At 40.1% G+C, this 17,515-nt stretch overlaps 1 long non-coding RNA gene across 1 annotated transcript; it reads left to right on the top strand.

The window, feature by feature from the left end:
- The first annotated feature begins 211 nt into the window (after nucleotides 1-211).
- LOC132345573 (uncharacterized) lies at nucleotides 212-5,762 on the top strand. Its single transcript, XR_009495026.1, has 3 exons — nucleotides 212-367; nucleotides 458-563; nucleotides 5,237-5,762. It is a non-coding gene; the product is annotated as an uncharacterized lncRNA (long non-coding RNA).
- Nucleotides 5,763-17,515: the final 11,753 nt, after the last annotated feature.

Here is a 17,515-nt window from a genome sequence, read left to right as displayed (position 1 = left end):
CTTGGTCAGAAAAGCAGTACAGCCCCAATTTTGTCGCCAAGATACTGACTTTGGGAGCCCTAATGCTACACAAAGGGCATTACCCTGAGCCTGTCGTACTTTGAGGAAGGCACCAACAGGCCATATGGAAATGTTCCAGTTCCAGTTGACACCCCCATTGACCTCACAATTAACAAACACCAACCACCAAGCAAATTACTTCAGCCCCAGCTCTTGAGCCACCTCTAGCCACCCAGTCTTCTCACCTGAGGGCCTGACGTCTGAGCAGAGAAAAGCTATTGAGCTAGGCCTCATCTACATTTCTGACCCACGGGATCTGTGAGCATAATAAAATGTTTATTTTCAGCTGAAAAGTTACACGGCAATAGTAAGTACAACAGTAGGGATTTTGTAAAACAGTGACTGACCTGGCCAATTTCTAGAATTCACAAACTCCACCAATTTCTTTATCCTATAGGTCCAGTTTTCCCTTATACATCTGTATGGATTGAGTCTTGTCCCCTAAAATTTCATACGAAGTCTCAGCCCCAGTGCATCAGAATGTGACCTTATTTGGAGATGAGGTAAATAGATAAAGAAGCTAAAATGAGATTATTAGAGTGGTCCTACATTACTATCTTTATTTTTAAAAAATGATAATAACTGGAGACAGACACACATACAGGGAGAAAACCCAGTGGACGAAAAGGTAGCCATGTACAAGCCAAGGAGAGAGTCCCAGAGCAGGTCCTTCCCTTGAAGCCCGCAGAAGGAACCAACTCCCCCAACATCTTGATTTCTGATGTCTGGCCTCCAGGATTGTGAGGCAGTGAATGTCTGTTGTTTAAGCCACCAAGATTGTGGTACTTTGTTATGACGTCCCTAGAAAATGAATACAGCATCCAAGCTAGGGCCAATAGTCAGGGAGAATTCCCTGGGGCCAGAGATAGTTGGAAATTCAAATTTCAGAGTCACATCTATTGGAACTGTGCCAATGTGAGTGTCATCTCGAGTAATCTCATCAAGTGGTCTGCTAACCTATTTATCCGTGCAGTGCTAAGGATGTTACTACCTCCCAAAGTAGCCACTGAATACTTACCCAACTCTGTTAACTATTTAGTAGGATCACCTTTAGGATCCTAGCTGTTATTGCTATTGTTGCTTAGTCGTTAAGTCAAGTCTGACTCTTTGGCATCTCCAAGGACTGTAGCCCACCATGCTCCTCTGTCCATGGGATTTCCCAGGCAAGAATACTGGAACATGTTGTCATTTCCTCTTCCAGGGGATCTTCCCAACCCAGGGATCGAACCTATGTCTCCTGCATTGGCAGGTGGGTTCTTTATCACTGAGCCACCAGGGAAGCCCTTATGATCACAGAGACTGAATTTAATCTACCTTACATAGGATGATTCTTTACAAATTCTCAGACAGCTGTCTATCTCCCCTGAGTATACTCCTCAACAAAAGAAACTTCCCCAGCCTTATGCAGACATTCCTTACATGATATAATTCCATGTCCCTTCACCACCATGATTGTTCTCCTCTGAATAGAAGTCCATTTATGGCAAAAAAAAAAATAAATTTCCTATAATTAAAAACTGCCAGTAAAACCACAGACTACCTTTCAAGTAGTTTACTGTCACTTAAAAAAAGAGCTTTGAAGACTCAGGAATGCTGTGGAGCAATTACTAAATCAGAAAACACATCAGACTCATCCTCCTCAAGGATACTTTTGGATTTTATGATTTAATAACAATATTAGACATTTGAGGTTCTGCTTATATTCTTTAATGAACTAAGTAATAAATGAAGTACAGAAGGGACTCACAATAAAATCTTTGATGATAGTATACTTTAGCAAGTCTTCACAAAAGCAAAAAATTGCAGGCAAAAAAATGAGAGCATTCTGAAGAATAAGCAGCAAGCTAGTCATTTATCAGTGCATCTCATTTAGCTTCCCTTTGGATAAGCTAGGTCTTTAATCCTTCTACCACAGATACTCATGAGAACATTTTTTACAGAAGCAGTTTTATGGAATTAGATCTAACTGCTTGATTCTTTTTATTGATGTTGAAATCAGAAAGTTCAGAGGAAGATTTCTTCCACATGGTTAGCCCCGTGGCATTTTCATACAAACCTATCTACAGATCAATTTCTAAAATATGGTTCCTTTTAGTAAAACGTATTTGAATAAGCTTTTGTCTTTGAACAAAGGAAGTTTTTGGTGTGCCTGAACCAAAGCACAGCGAGGTCATGAATGGTTGGTTCTAAGCTGTCCAGCTTCCTGCTTTCCTTAACAGTGCTGCGGAGCAAGAGAACTTGTCTACAGATGGAGAATTCCTAAGATTCTATGTACCTTCATTCAAACTCCTATTCTGCTCATAAAGCTAAATGAGCTTCAGCAATGATGTTTACTAATAAAACAGCAAATACAGCATATCATAGCCTGGGGAGACCAATATTTCTGTCATGGCCTCATCTTTGCTCTGGAGATAGGGGCATTTTCCAATTCACAACCTGTTCACTCCCTGAAACTGCTCCAGAGAAGAGTAGTGTAGGAGTCAGGGGAAAGAGCTGCCTAAGGGGAATGAAAGTGTCTTTGGTACCTTTGTATGATCTTTCAAAAAAGTGGCTTCATTTCTTAGCCCAAAACAAATCTAAATTTTAGATCAAAGATTTAAACAGAACAACACAAAACAGAAACCACAAAATATCCAGGAAAAAATGAGGGATTCTTTTTCAAGCTTGAAACATGAACTTTATAAACATGATCCCAAACACAAAATCCATAAAAGTATAAGTTTAACATCATAAATTTTTTAACTCTCTGAATGACAATAAACAAAACCATTGGCAACAGGATATGAATAGAACAACTAATATAAGCAAACAAAAAATACTTAATTTCACTCACAATTTTTAAAACAGAACTCAAAGTGAGGAAACTGCATATTTTACCTATCAGATTAGCATTCATTTTAAAACTTAAACCCAGGAAGTAGGCCTTTGCATACAGTGTTAATGAAGGAGTAAATTGTTGCAAAAATTTCAAAGGGCAATTTGGCACTATCTATCCCTGATGCTTTTCATCAGTCTTGAAAAAAAATGGTCATTATCTATGTGAATATTGCTCCTGTCTCATTATAAATCTTTTAATATTCCAATTATGTATATGCCAGCCAAGATAATCCTGAAGAACAGCGCTGAACAACTATGGCACAGATGAAAAACTATTATAAAATTATGGTAATTAAGACTGTGGTAATAATGCTAGTATAGACAAATCAACTATGGTAGGCAGAACTCTAAAGATACCAACTCCCACTTCAAGCTCACTATTCACTGTTATTTAATCAAGCCTAATCAAAATACTGCTGTGAAGGAACTTAGCAATATAATTATAGTTACTAACCACCTAACTTTAAAATAGATTATCCTGGATTATCCAGGTGGGTGCAACGGAATCACATGAACCCACAAAAGCAAAAGAGGAAGGCAGAAGAGCCTGTCAGAGATGCAGCCAAAGGGTAATTAGGAGAGATTCTAAGTATGAGATGAACTTGACTTGCTGTTGCTGGAGAAGCGCCACATGGAAAACATGAGGAGGAATGCACAACTTTGAGAAGCAAAAACTAAACCCCACCTGACAGCCAATAAGGAACTGGGGAACTCAGCCCTACAACCGCAAGGAATTTAATTCCACCAACAACCGGAAGGACCCCAGAAGCGGATTCACCTCCAGAGCTTTCAGACAAGGGCCCAACCTGGCCAACACCTTGATTTCAGGCTTGGTAGACTCTAAAAGCTCTGGCATGGTGCAGTTCATGAGGTTGCAGAGTCAGACATGACTTAGCAGCTGAACGACACCAACAAAGACTCTAAACAGAGGACCCAGAAGAGTCACACTGTACCGAGGCTTCTGACCACAGAGCTGTGAGACTTAAAATGCGTGTTGTTTTAAGCCACTCAATTGACGGTAACTTTCAGTGACAGTATTAGGGAGTTAATATCGTGACCAAGGATAAAGAATCCATCAACAGGCCTACACATGGGGCAAAAGTGACCTTGAAGTACAGTGGGAAAGGATGCTCCTTTCAACAGATAGTGCTAAATCTATATAATTTTCTATATTTAAAAAAACATGTGTCTGAACCACTATTTTACATCATATACAAAATAAATTCCAGATGGGTTGCAGATTTGAATGTGAAGGGGAGAGTTGCGGTATAGGGGAGGGTAAGTTTTCAGAGAAAAACATGAAAGAAGGTCTTTGTAAGCTCCCTACTCCAGTTTTTGGTGGTAATTGTATATATTTAGAGTGTACAATGTGGTTTTGTTAAAGGTTTACAGTATGATGCTTTAATATATACATACATTGTGACCTGATTAATGAACATATCTACCACTTCACATATCTACTACCTCACATAGGTACCATTTGTGTGTGTGTATAGTAAGACACTTTAGATCTACTCTCTTAGCAAATTCACATATACAGTGTTATTAACTATAGTCATCATGCTGCACATTCAATTTCCAAAAGCTATTCATCGTATAATTGAAAACTTGACTAACATCTCTCCATCCCACACCCACCCCAGTCCCTGGTAATCACTACTTTAGTTTCTGGTTCTGTGAGCTCAACTTTTTAAGATTCTATACAAAAGTGAGATGATACAGTATTTGTTTTTCTCTAACTTATTTCATTTAGCACAATAAACTTCAAGGTCCATCCATGTTGCTGCAAATGGCAGGATTTTCTTCCTTTATGGATGAATAATATTCTAATGTGTGTGTGAGAGAGAGAGAATGTTTGTGCATTATATATATATATTTATATATATATATATATTATATATATCTTCAATCTTCTTTGTCCATTCATTCATAGATGGGCACTTAAGTTGTTTCCATATCTCAGCTGTTGTGAATAACTCTGCAATGAATATGGGAGTAAAGGTATTTCTTCAAGATACAGTCATCCCTTGATATCCTTGAGGGACTGGTTCCAGGACCCCCAGAGAGTACTGAAATCCTTGGATGCTCAAGTTCCTTATATGAAATGATGTAGTATTCACACATAAACTACACACAGCCTCCTGCATACTTTAAATCATCTCTAGATTACTTATACTACCTAATATAAATGTTATGTAAATTATTCTAAATGCAGTGCAAGTGCTATGTAAACAGGTAATCAGCAGCAAACAGTAAGCTCCTTTTCCTTCTTGAAGTTTCTGGGCTTTTTTCCCCCCAGGTATTTTCTACCCACAGTTGGTTGAATCCACAGATGCGGAACATGAAGATGTGGAGGGCTACCTGGACTAGTTTCAACTTCTTCAGGTACACACTCACAAGTGGAATTCCTGGGTCATACAGAAGTTCAGGTTTTTTGAGGCACCTTCATACTGTTTTCCATAACAGCTGTACCAGTTTACATTCCCACCAACAATGTACAAGTTCTCTTTTCTCCACGTCCTTGCTAACATTTATCTCTTGTCTTTTTGACAATAAACATGCCAACAGGTGTGAGATGATAGCTCAATATGGTCTTGATTTGCATTTCCCTGATGAATAGTGATGTTGAGCGCATTTTCACGTACGTGTTGGGTATTTGTATGTCTTCTTTGGAAAAATGTCTCTTCATGTCCATTTTAAAATCAAGGTATCTGTGTTTTTGATCTTTGTAACTTTGAAGTAGCAAAAGATTTCTTAAACGAGACTCTAAAAGAGCACACTATATAGGAAATCTTTCAAAAAACTGGACTATCATAAAGTTAATAACTTTTCTCAAAGAGAAGACATTAATAAGAGAGTAAAAACAATCCATGGATTACAAGAAAATACCCACAATGCATATATCTCACAAAGGACTGACATCTAGCATATAAAGAACTCCTGCAAACGGATAAAAAAAAAATTAGACAACCCAGTGGAAAATGCACAAAAGATCTGAACAGATATTTTACAAAAGAGGAAATCAAAATGGCCAATAAACTTACAGAAATTGTGCAGAAGTTCATTGGTGTCAGGGAAGTGCAAATAAAATCACAATGAGATGCCACTACACACCCATCAGAATGGCTACAAGGATGGCATAAATGCAAAGTAGCTAGGATTTTCATATATTGCTGGTGAGAGTATAATTTGCATAACTGGACATCATTTAGCAGTATCTACTGAAACTGAACATATGCATAGTTTGTGGCCCAGCAGTCCAATCCTAGGTATAAACCCAACAGAAAGGTAAATGTACGTCTACCAAAATGAAAGTAAGAATGTTCACAGCATCATGATAGGTAATACCCCGTGTTTACAAAACCTAGAAATTACAGGGTCCCAGGTATTGTTTCTCAGCTCCAAAACCACCATTCTGCAGTCTGTTTCTTTTTTAAAATAATGTTATTTATTTATTTTTGGCAGTGCTTGGTCTTCATTCCTGCAGGCTTTTCTTTAGTTGAGGCAAGCAGAGGCTGGTCTCCGTTACAGCGCGCAGGCTTCTCATTGCAGTGGCTTCTCTTGTGGAACACAGGCTCCAGGCTCATGGGCTTCTGCGGTTGTGGCACACAGGCTTAGTTGCTCTGTGGCATGTGGGATGTTTCTGGACCAGGGATTGAACCCATGTCCCCTGCATTGGCAGGCAGATTCTTACCCACTGCACCACCAGGGAAGTCCTGTAGTCTGCTTTGTAACGATGAAACCTCAATTCTGCAAACCACATTTCTGCTTTGCCAGTAACTCTCTGTTAGCTTTTGCCAATGGAGATACCAAAGAAAGACTGGAGGGCCAGTAGAGGATAAAGGACCTGGATTCCTTCCTGTTTGCTCCCTGTTCTGTCAGCATCATGCCAGTAATGACTCTTCACTCTGATATTAGCAATTGGTTGCAGCTTCCAGTTTGTCCCACACTCCCAGAACCAGTCTCCTCATCCCCTCTCAGAATGAGAACCATTCAGGCCCCTCAAAGAACTCCTCTTCCAAGGTCCTGAGGTACCAGCACCAGCTGAGCAGCAGCCCCTCTTTGGCTGTCATGATGCTAGTTCTGCAGAGTTACTCCATCAAACACCCAGTTTCTAATCATCTCAACTCCTTCCCTTTGTCCATGAGCCTTACAAGCACTTCCTGCAGTTATTGGCTTTGTATTGCCTTAATGTTCCCTTCTGTCTTTTCAGTTCTCCTATACTTACTCAGCCAATTCTTCATATTAAGTTCTCGCTTTTAAATAATTGATATGTTGATAGTCCATCAACAGCAGAATGGATAAGTGTAACATATTCTCCACATGCAATACTATACAAAAACGAGAATGAATGATCTACTACTATGTCTATCTGATGATACAACTGATTCATGTTGATCTATTGCAGAAACCAACACAATATTCTAAAATAACTATCCTTCAATTAAAAACAAATAATTTTTTTTTAAAGGAGATAAACTATAAGGGGGGAAAGTAGACCAAAGCAGACAGAAAATATTTAATAAATTTAGCAGAAGAGAAGATGGAGCAGGAATAACTAACTAACTTAGTGGTTTGAGTGCAGTGTCTACCTAGAAGGGTACAGTAATCCAGCCAATTTGTAGGTTAGATGCTCAGGGCTAAGATGTCTGAATTCCTATGAAGAAGGGTAGGGGTGAGGGATTGGAGGTGGGGAGTGTCAAGCTAAAACCAGGACCTAGTTGAAGGTCTGTAGATTTGTACCTTAAGCAGTTGGAAGCCTAGATCCTCTTCCCACCTCATCCACCAAGGACTAGAAATTGAATCAGAGAAGCACCAGACCCTCATGATACTAGAGACTGGTGTGAAAAACAGAGGAGAGGATTAAATGAAAATCTGAATACTAAAAACTGAGGTCTTTTCCTATCCAACTCTCTACACTACTTTTTTCCCACCCTACTTTCAACAGCAGCCAGCCATACAAGCCAACTCTCTCACATTTACCTCTCCTGTCCAATTCATGCTGCATTTACATGTATTCAAAATGCTGTTGCCAGGCATGTGACAGAGATACAGTATTTGAAAAAATCAGCAAGGAAATCTGGCAAATGAAAAGAGAGAATTATTAACTGCAGGGGAAGGTATTATATGAGAAAAAGGAGTGATGTTATACACAACGTGGCTTAATAATGCATAGCATTTGCACAGTCATAATAATGTAAACACTGAGTTGATTTAACCCAAATTTATTCTGTTACTCCATCAAGGAATGTAGCAGAAGAGAAGGAAAGTGTTTGGGACTTGGGAGTGTGCTAGGTATGATTGCCTGGTCCTCAGCATATATTCTCACCCTTTCAAGGTACCCCCTTAATCACAGAAGCCACAAGCTAAAAACAACCACATTTCCCAATTCATCTTGATGCTACAGTTCTGCATATAACTTAAACTCTATAATAAGATGTACTCACTTTAGATTTGGAAGGCAGAAGTGAGGCAAAGGCCATTTCCTTGTAGCTCAATCTATTGGTAAACAAGGTTGGACAGATAAGAACATCTGCAGTGGGCAGACTTCACATCCCAGTGTGTATTCAGGACCCAATGGGTATGCCATGCATTCTGCAAGGTGTGCCATTGAATCCAATAGTCTTGTGTGGCCTTAGCCTCCCACTAAATTGCTGCCTGCCCAACCCCCTAACAATTTGGTAATCACCTAATTCCCTGCTCTAAATCCCTAGAATTTTTGCAGTCTCCTGAACCAAACACTGAGAAAACTTAAGTACCAAATGACAAATTGAGAAACAGCAGTATGAGCACATTATTGAGAAATCCAGAATTTCATACCAGGGAAATGAGTTAGCAGAGTGACAGTGACCAGAGAAACACTGGAGAACAGACCTGGGAATATACAGAAGGGAATATAATTGATAAATTACACTCAAGTTTTCCTAAAAGCATAAACTAGATGTGGCCTCACTGATCTAATACTGTTACAAGATTTAGGAAAATATTACCATAAGGCAGTTTTAAACACCTATACAGATTCCAATTCTCGTCTCTAAAAATATTTCTTCAATTCAGTTGCTCAGTCATGTCCGACTTCTTGAGACCCCATGAACTGCAGCACGCCACGCCTCCCTGTCCATCACCAACTCCCAGAGTTTACGCAAACTCATGTCCATTGAGTCGGTGATGCCATCCAACTATCTCATCCTCTGTCATCCCCTTCTCCTCCCACCTTCAATCCTTCCCAGCATCAGTCTTTTCCAATGAGTCAGTTCTTTGTCTCAGATGACCAAAGTATTGGAGTTTCAGCTTCAGCATCAGTCCTTCCAATAAATATTCAGGACTGATCTCCTTTAGGATGGACTGGTTGGATCTCCTTGCAGTCCAGGGGACTTTCAAGAGTCTTCTCCAACACCGCAGTTCAAAAGCATCAATTCTTCTGTGCTCAGCTTTCGTTATAGTCCAACTCTCACATCCATACATGACCACTGGAAAAACGATAGCCTTGACTAGATGGACCTGTGTTGGCAAAGTCATGACTCTGCTTTTTAATACGCTGTCTAGGTTGGTCATAACTTTTCTTTCAAGGAATAAACACCTTTTCATTGCATGGCTGCAGTCACCATCTGCAGTGATTTTGGAGCCCAAAAAAATAAAGTCTGTCGCTGTTTCCATTGTATCCCCATCTATTTCCCATGAAGTGATGAGACCCGATGCCACGATCTTAGTTTTCTGAATGTTGAGTTTTAAGCCAACTTAAAATATTTCTTGGGTCAGGTTTATAGTATTCACATAGCCAAAGGAAGAAGTACATCCAAGTATTTCACAATGTATGCCTCACCATACAACTTTTCACTGACCTCTGAAAACAAAAGAAATAGCATGTGCTAATACAAACAAAATGTTCTGATGTTTTCTTTTTTACCCCATTAACAAGGAGTTTTGTTGTTGCTTCCCTGGCGGCTCAGACGGTAAAAAGTCCACCTGCAATTCAGGAAACCTGGGTTCAATTACTGGGTTGCAAAGACCCCTTGGAAAAGGGAATGGCTACCCACTCCAGTAATTTTGCCTGGAGAATTCCATGGATAGAGGAGTCTGGCAGGCTGTAGGCCATGGGGTCACAAAGAGTTGGACACGACTGAGTGACTTTCACTTTTCATCACTTCAAGTCATGTCTGACTTTTTGTGACCCCACAGACAGCAGCATGCCAGGTTTCCCTGTCCTTCACTATCTCCCTGAGTTTGTTCAAACTCGTGTGCATTGAGTCAGTGATGCCATCCAACCATCTCATCCTCTGTTGCCCCCTTCTCCTCTTGCCCTCAACCTTTCCCAACATCAGGGTCTTTTCCAATGAGTCTGCTCTTCACATTAGGTGGCCAAAGTATTGGAGCTTCAGCTTCAGCATCAGTCCTTCCAACGAATATTCAGGATTGATTTCCTTTATGATTGACTGGTTGGATCTCCGAGAAGTCTAAGGGACTCTCAAGAGTATTCTCAAACATCACAATTCAAAATCATCAATTCTTAAGCACTTAGCCTTCTTTATGGTCAAACTCACATCTGTACATGACTACTGGAAAAACCATAGCTTTGACTAGACAGACCTTTGTCAGCAAAGTGATGTCTCTGCTTTTTATTACATCATCTAGGTTTGTCATGGCTTTCCTTCCAAGGAGCACGTGTCTTTTAATTTCACAGCTGCAGTCACCATTCACAGTGATTTTGGAGCCCAAGAAAATAAAATCTGTCACTGTTTCCATTGTTTTCCCATCTATTTGTCATGAAGTGATGGAACCAGGTGCTATGATCGTAGTTTTTTTAATGTTGAGTTTCAAGCCAACTTTTTCACTCTCCTCTTTCATCCTTAGACTGCAATGAAATCAAACCAGTCAATCCTAAAGGAAATCAGTCCTGAGTATTCATTGGAAAGACTGATGCTGAAGCACCAATACTTTGGCCACTTGATGTGAAGAACTGACTCATTAAAAAGACCTTGATGCTGGGAAAGATTGAAGAAAGGAAGAGGAAGGGGATGACAGAGGATGAGATGGTTGGATGGCATCACCGACTCGATGGACATGAGTTTGAGCAAGCTCCAGGAGTTGGTGATGGACAGGGAAACGTGGTGTGCTTCCTTGGGGTCACAAAGAGTTGGACACAACTGAGTAATTGAGCTGAACTGACACTGCATGTAAGTTAAATAAGCAGAGTGACAATACACAGCCTTGTTGTACTTCTTTCCCAATTTTGAACCCGTCAGTTGCTCCGTGTCTGTTGCTTCTTGACCCACAATACAGGTTTCTCAGGAGACAGGTAAGGCAGTCTGGTATTCCCATCTCTAACAATTTTTCACAATCTGTTGTTATCCACACAGTCAAAAGCTTTAGCATAGTCAATGAAACAGAAATAGATGTTTTCCTGGAACTCCCTTCCTTTCTCTATGATTTAACGAATGTTGGCAATTTGATCTCTGGTTCTTCTGCCTCTTTAAAGCCCAGCTTGTACATCTGGAAGTTCTTGGTTCATCCATGAAGGGGAACAAGGACTTTTACTCTTTCTCAAATCTCTAAGAATTTCCAAGAAGTTTAAGGTCTTGTCATCATTTTTGGATTGCATCTACTGAATTGGAGAAGGAAATGGCAACCCACTCCAGTGTTCTTGCCTTGAGAATCCCAGGGACGGGGAAGCCTGGTTGGGCTGCTGTCTATGGGGTCACACAGAGTCGGACACGACTGAAGGGACTTAGCAGCAGCAGCTACTGAATTACCATTTCACATTTGCTAACTCTTCAATCCAAAAAGGTTCACAAAAGGAACTCAGCTTCTTTTCCTGATTTTCTCTGTCTCATCACTTCAACCATCCATTAAAAAAAAAAAAAACATTTATGTACATACTTGCATACACGCTTTTGAGAAGACCTGACTCTGTCAACTTTGGGGGAATGTAGAGGGAATTTATTCTGGAGATATATAAACATCTGAAAACTAAAATTTTAAATTCTTGTTCCTAAAAAGCCCTGTGATCATTTCTCCAACTGTCTCCTGCTTTTAGCTCTTCTCTTCCTGGCACCAACCCTCACAGGGGAAAAAAATAGTCATATTTTCTTATGTGGAAATTTTATCCTTCAAACTCATCTGAGAGCCTCCCATTACACAGCCCAGGAATCAGCAGAAACATAGAAATCATGGTTGTCAGTTCAGCTACAGCACTTTTTCAGAACAGAGCCAAAATTTTTCCCTATTTTTGTCCCAAAGTAAGATGTAGAAGGTTTTTCATTCAACTGAAGAGAAGGACATATCGATTATCGGAGCAATAAAATAATGAGAGGAATGCCAAAAGGAAATTCTAACGTGCAATACTTGAAAATATTAATTAAAAGAAATGGCAACCCACTCCAGTACTCTTGCCTAGAAAATTCCATGGATGGAGGAGCCTGGTGGGCTACAGTCCATGGGGTCACAAAGAGTCGGACACGACTGAGCGACTTCACGACAATCCCTCCTGGATAGTTTATATTAGGTTTTGATGATCTTTTTGCCATTGTGTGGTAAAATCCTTCATTCAGTGCTCCCTCAGGAGCACATAGAATAAGATGAGGTAAAGAAATGTAAAATTACCCTTGAAAATAAATTACATACTCTGTGTATGTGTGATACATGTAATGTATTTTTATTTAATCATGCCATCGTTAAAATTTTTCTGTTTTGGCAAACACATCATAGGCAATATCTCTCAGTTTTCTTATTAATATTTTTATTTCTTCATAAGCAGTCATTGGGTTCTAACTTCACTCATTCCCCAGTGGCTCAGTGGTAAAAAAAAAATCCGCACACAATGCAGGAGACACAGGAGACTCCCTGGGTCAGGAAGATCCCTTGGAGAAGGAAATAGCAACCCATTCCAGTATTCTTGCCTGGAAAATCCCATGGACAGAGGAGCCTGGCAAGCTAGAGTACAAAATGTAACAGAGTCAGACACAACTGAGTGACTAAGCATTCAAAAACGTTTTCATTTAGGAAGCCAGTTTCTAAACTGCAAAGTGGTAAATATTTTATTCTTTAGATAAGGTCACTTATTGAATGGTTCTAGACCCACTTTCCTCATTAAAGATTGAAAGAATTTGAAAACTGAAAGGTTAAATCCCTTGAATACTAATTTATTACTTTCATATATTAGTGACAAACACATAAGTGAATTTGTGATTTTCAGGCTTTTTAAAACAGCTTAATTGAGTCATAATTTACATAGTCTAAAATTTGACCATTATTAGTATACAATGATTTTTAGTAAATTTATAGAGCTATGCAATACCATCTCAATCTAATTTAAAAACATTTCCACCACCACTCCCATATGGTTTGGGGGTGCTAACACTTCCCATTTCCCTACAGCTACAAACACAACTTTGGTCCTCCAATCAGGTATTTCACCCCCTTGTCCTCTGAGATTGGTTCACAAAAGGCAGATGAACCAATCCAGAGCCCTACCTAGAACTTTCACTGGAAGAAGGGGTACTGGTATGCCCTGATTTTGGAAAGTTTACTTTATGCCACTTCACTTTTATGAAAGACCTACATGAGCACCTGTTTTTGCTAACCAAAAGAAACCCTCCCAAAAAAGAGAGACAAAAAGTGAAAACAGCATTCAGGGTTTGTTTTGCAGCGAGCTGTTACAAAGGCAGTGAGCATCCTAAGAAATCACAGTGGCACTGCCAAGCTCCATCCCAACGAACTACACTCAGTATCTCAGCCTCTAGCTGCCAAAGCTTTGAACTGTGCGTGCGAGCATCTGTGCCTTAGCGAGATGTGTTTTGTGCATCCACTAGCAAGATGAGTCCTAAAATAATTGCTTCTTCACTTTGCACCACTTCAGCTCACAAAAGCTTTCATAGGAATTCTCTACTGTCAGATAGCATGGGAAACCTGTATTATTTTTAGCTGAGGACACCAGGCCTGAGGACAATGAAGCCTGGAGGTTTTTTTCTCAAATGGTAAACCACTCTTCTCCCACTATCTAATCATCAGATTTGAAAGGGATTTTTTTTAAAAATCAATTATCCCATCTCTCTTTCTACAGTACAAAACACCCCCTCCCCCCTCCCCACCCCCCACTACTGGTCTAGAAGCAATCCAATGAAAGCAAAGGTCAGAACTTTCAATCAGTGGTTAAGGAAATTAAATGCTCTCTTTCCCAGAAAGGGACACCAGTGCCCTTTAGCAGTCATGAGAAAAGTCAAGCTGAGGATAAATCAAACACAAGGAGAATGGCAAAGCCCAGAAAATCTCAGAGAAAGATCCAGAATCCTGAGGAAGCTATTCTTGAAGAGGTGGTGTGGACAAAATTTTTTCCAGCCATTTTAAATTCACTTTTCTATTACTTGCAACAAAAGCAACCTATCCGGTTGAACATCTTTCTGCCCTTGTTTTGTTAACTTTTCTACATTATTTGACTCTGCTGATCATCTTTTGGAATTTTTTTCTCCTGGGGCTTCAACCCTTCACTCATCTTCTGCTCTTTAAATGCATCCAGTGTATCCACGAAAACAAGCATGGAAAAACATGGATAGCACAGCACATTGCTGTTGATTCAGGTTCATCTCTCCTTTTCCTCTCATCACAGGTTTATGCGATGAGCGTGGGCATCCTTGTATTGTTCCTAATCCTAGGGGAAATATTTTGCTTTTTACTGTTGATGTTCAGTTCAGTCAGTCAGTTGTGTCCAACTCTTTGCGACCCCATGAACTGCAGCATGCCAGGCCTCCCTGTCCATCTCCAACTCCCAGAGTTTACCCAAACTCATGTCCATTGAGTCGGTGATGCCATCCAACCATCTCATCCTCTGTCATCCCCTTCTCCTCCTGCTCTCAATCTTTCCCAACATCAGGGTCCTTTCAAATGAGTCAGCGCTTCATATCAGGTAGCCAAAATACTGGAGTTTCACCTTCAACATCTGTCCTTCCAATGAACAACCAGGACTGATTTCCTTTAGGATGGACTGGTTGGATCTCCTTGCAGTCCAAGGGAATCTCAAGAAGTCTTTTCCAACTCCACAGTTCAAAGGCATCAATTCTTCTGTGCTCAGCTTTCCTTATAGTCCACCTCTCACATCCATACATGACCACTGGAAAAACCATAGCCTTGACTAGATGGACCTTTGTTGGCAAAGTCATGACTCTGCTTTTTAATATGCTGTCTAGGTTGGTCATGATTTTCCTTCCAAGGAGTAAGTGTCTTTTAATTTCATGGCTGCAATCACCATCTGCAGTGATTTTGGAGCCCAAAAAATAAAGTCAGCCACTGTTTCCCCATCTATTTGCCATGAAGTGATGGGACCAGATGCCATGATCTTAGTTTTCTGAATGTTGTGCTTTAAGCTAACTTTTTCACTCTCCTCTTTCTGTCACATAGACCATTTATTATATTAAGGTATGTTTCCTCTATGCCCACTTTCTGGAAGTCTTACAGGTTATGTTGTCCAGTTCTTTCCATAAAATTAGGTCAGCGTTCTTGTTCTTTAGTAAAACAAATAAAGATTTAGCATAAGAGATTAAGATTTGGCCAACAGATTGTCCAATCTTATGGCTGTAAGATTTGGTCAATTTCAGCAATAAACAAGTAGCAAAAAAATCACAATTGGTAATTAGTTTGGGGTTTTGGAAAACTTTAGACACCATGAAGTCTATCTCAATGTAGATATAGCCCTTGTTCTGATATAAAATGCTCTAAATACCAATCAAATCCAGGTTTGGGCAAACTAATCTTCCTTTGGTGAACTTATGTCCGTTTAAGACTAAAAGTTGCAAAGGGATGCTGTTTTCCTGTGAGAAAGCTTGAGAAGGAGAGCAAAGAAGAAAATCAGCCACATATCTCAACAAAGTAAAAACCCTGGGAAATTTTATATTATCCAGGTTGGCCTTCAAGATTTCTGGGAAACAAAAAAGATTCAGTAAAACCCTGAGGCATTACTGTCCAGGTGAATTTTTTTTTCTCCAAGTTAGCACAAAGTATTGGTTAACTTCATCAACTGGAATACTAAAAAACGCACTGCATACATCAATTACAGTTAAAATTTTGCTTTTGGTAGGAGTGTTAGTAGGGGTGTGAGGGTTAGAAACAGCAGGGTGTGAAGGGATAGCAATGTTTATTGCTCAGAGGTTCTAACCAAACTTCCCTTCAGTTTTCTCAGCAGCAAAACAGAAGTATTACAGGGACTAGTACAAGGGATAATGAGGCCTTGACCTTGCGATTTTCTATTATGGGCTTTATATCTTTAAAGACTTATATACTTAGAGGATATTGATTATTTCTGGAGAGAGGTTCTGAGGGACCTATTTGAATCTTGATGGGAGGTATGCTGTAGATTTTGCCAACATCAGTTAGACATTTTGGCCATAAGGAGGGTGATAGGTGATTCAGTAGGGATAAATTGATCAGTGTTTCCAAAGTGAGGTACATTTTGGAAATGTCACAGACAGAGAAAACAGAAGACATTAAAGGGTCATTTAATTCCCTTGGTTGACTGTTTTGATGACTATTGTCAAATTCTAGAATCTTTTCCTCCTTTTGGGAGAGAGAAATTCTAGCATGATATTTATTTAAGAAGTCTTGGCCTAATAAATGAATGGGGCGGTGGAACTAAGGAGAAAGGGGTGTGTATCAAAGGGCCTTAACAAAAGGAAATAGGCTCAGGGACAGGAATCTTCTAAGGTTCATTGCACAGCCCCGCTATTTGAAATGTTTTAGTACTCCGAGGCAGGAACTCTTTATGGTAGTGGGATGGAGCAACAACAGTGTTGCTAGTGTGTCAGTTAGGTCTGGAAGAGTCTCGCTTAATCTGGAGAAATGTTCCTACAAGCCAATTAAGAGGGAGTACTGGGAAGAACCCCAAATAGTTCTTTGAGGCATGTCTTGAGAATGAGTAGGGTATTAAAAATGCTGCTTCAAGGACTGAAGGTGCTTGAAGAGCTGTACTTAAATTTATACCAATCCCTTTTCTAATATCCTGGCCCACTGTAATAATACCAGAAACCAGAAGGACTTTGTTTGGGTTCAGTTCAGTCACTCAGTCCTGTCTGACTCTTTGCGACCCCATTAACCGCAGGATGCCAGGCCTCCCAGTCATCACCAACTCCCGGAGTTTACCCAAACTCATGTCCACTGAGTTGGTGATGCCATCCAGCCATCTCATCCTCTGTCATCCCCTTCTCCTCCTGCCCTCAATCTTTCCCAGCATTGGGGTCTTTTCCAATGAGTCAGTTCTTTGCATCAGGTGGCCAAAGTATTGGAGTTTCAGCTTCAACATCAGTCCTTCCAATGAACACCCAGGACTGATCTCCTTTAGGGTGGACTGGCTGGAACTCCTTGCAGTCCAAGGGACTCTCAAGAGTCTTCTCCAACACCACAGTTCAAAAGCATCAATTCATCACTCAGCTTTCTTCACAGTCCAACTCTCACATCCATACATGACTACTGGAAAAACCATAGCCTTGACTAGATGGACCTTTGTTGGCAAAGTAATATCTCTGCTTTTTAATATGCTATCTAGGTTGGTCATAATTTTCCTTCCAAGGAGTAAGCATCTTTTAATTTCAGGCTG

This window comes from Bos taurus, chromosome 6 (genome assembly GCF_002263795.3).
Source record: "Bos taurus isolate L1 Dominette 01449 registration number 42190680 breed Hereford chromosome 6, ARS-UCD2.0, whole genome shotgun sequence".
NCBI classification, from domain to species: domain Eukaryota; kingdom Metazoa; phylum Chordata; class Mammalia; order Artiodactyla; family Bovidae; genus Bos; species Bos taurus.
Note: the sequence above shows the minus strand (reverse complement) of the source record. Positions and strands in the feature narration are given on the sequence as shown.